Source organism: Papaver somniferum, unplaced genomic scaffold (genome assembly GCF_003573695.1).
Source record: "Papaver somniferum cultivar HN1 unplaced genomic scaffold, ASM357369v1 unplaced-scaffold_16, whole genome shotgun sequence".
NCBI lineage: Eukaryota > Viridiplantae > Streptophyta > Magnoliopsida > Ranunculales > Papaveraceae > Papaver > Papaver somniferum.
The window spans coordinates 530435-532627 of NW_020625486.1; positions in this window are offsets into that span (position 1 = coordinate 530435).

Sequence of the window (2193 nt, forward strand, 5' to 3'; positions counted from 1 at the left end):
ATGCTTAGTTCGGCTATAACCATCAGAATGATTATCTGGTTCCTTAACTTAAATAGCAAAGACGCCCCCTCTGTTTTCTTTCAGACCGAGTTACCCGGATATAATTATAGTGGGTTCATCTATGAAATATTCTTACTCTTGGCTTCTGTTTTCTCGTATGACCTAGCAGCCTTGTTTTGGTCTGCGGATTTCTTTGCGTGTCTAAGAAATTGCAGTTAGATTGGTGAGAAAGTCTGGTTTCATGCATCATAAAGTCTTGTTTTACTTTGAGAACCTCTATGTTTTCTTTTGTATGAACTACTTACACGCAGTGTTTCTGCATTCATGTTAGATTGGTGAGAAAGTCTGGTTTCTGCATTCATGTTACTTTGAATTTACTCCATAAATTCCAATATCTTAACCAGTGATCACCAGTTTACATGCAATATTCTCATGCTCTTCTTTTTGAGCTTTATCCCCACTTAACCAAGTACTTATTCTAACATATTTGCTTGAACTCCTAAATCTGAGCTACTTGTAATAGTAGGATCTACTTGTTATAGATTATGTTTTTGGTTTCCTTTTGTTTTGTGCTTGATCTTGCACTTGTGCTAACAATTTGGCCTAGCTCTGTTAAGTTACTTTTTTGGTACTAGCTCTCACGGCTTTACGCTTCTAGTTTTGTGCTTGATCTTGCACTTGCGTTGGCGACCTTGCACTAGATTGTTATGTTAATTGCTATGATATGTTGATTTACTTTAGTTAGTCTTGATGGAGAATACTGCAGCTTAATTTTTAGGAAGTTTAGTTATTTTTTTCATAAACGCAGTCTGATAAGTATATGCAGAAAAGTCCGTTGAAAACTGAAAACATTTCAATGGCGCTAGCCTTAGGAAATATCTATATACTCTCTGATTAACTTCTTATATTGCTGTCATTTGGACAATCTTTGTGTGTGATTATAAGTTGCTTGGTTGGTTTGTACGAACAAAAAAGTGCTTTTGATAAGTTACAACTCAAAAGTCTGTCTTCCTTGGACAACAAATTTCATAAAAATATCAAACAGTACTAGCTAGAACCTTGTCTTGGTATGCGAAGTGAGTGAGGCTGTGTAGAGAGAGAGGGAAACTTTTACTTGGAGTAGTGTGGATAATTCAGGAGAGATAAGTTTCACTTCAAGCTAATCTTAACACGTAATCGGGTTATACATGCTTGGTTTGGCCGTAATACCCGTTAGTCTTATATTTGTATGCCCCCCAGGTCAAGCAAAATACCTCACTCTCTGCTAATGTTAGGATCTATATATGACAGATTACTCATTTGATTTGACAGATTCACCCGCACACTGTAGAGTATCTAATTTGAATTTCACATATCTAACGTGCTCTTCAGAAAACTAGTGTTTATAGGAGAACGTGATTAATAGTTAACTGTCTAAGTTTACAAGGAGAAGAATGTCTTAGGTGCAGGAAAAAAGGAGTTTTTTTAGTAGTGTTACCAGGGTACTGATCTATTTGGCGTGATATGCAGTTTGGGGACTATGCATTTTCCCACTATCCTTTCAAGACCAGCTTATATCATTCTCTTTAACCATATACGCGTACTTATAAATAGTTTGTCTCCTCTTTGTGGCCATTGTCAATAGCATACAATCCATGTCTTTCGATAGGGGTTTGATTTCTAGATCCTTAATTTGCTTCCTGTTTTAGCATTATAAGATGTATCCATTTCAGATGCTCATAGCAACAAGGTCCCACATTTGGCTACATATTCGCTTGCACCCAGCAGCTCTATTTGATTATGTACATAAAAGTAAGTCTTCCTTAATTGAAGATAAAATATCTAATTTGAACTATGTAGCCATTTAGCATGAGATTGAGATACACAAGAAAGCTGGTCCCAACATCTAACTATCCAGACATGCTTAGTTTGGCTATGATTTCTTTCAGACCGAGTTACCCCGACACAATTATAGTGGGTTATATGTGAAATATACACTTGGCTTCTGAGCTTACACCAACTTGATATGGGACATTGTCTGTAACCATAAGAATCACGTATGAGCTAACAGTCTCGTTTTGATCTGAGGTTTCTGTGTTTCTGAGAAATCACAGTTATATCGGTGAGAAAGCCTGTTTTCAACTATTCTAGTTTTGTGTGAGAACCTCTATGTTTTCTTTTGTATGACCTACTTACACCAGGTGTTTCTGCATT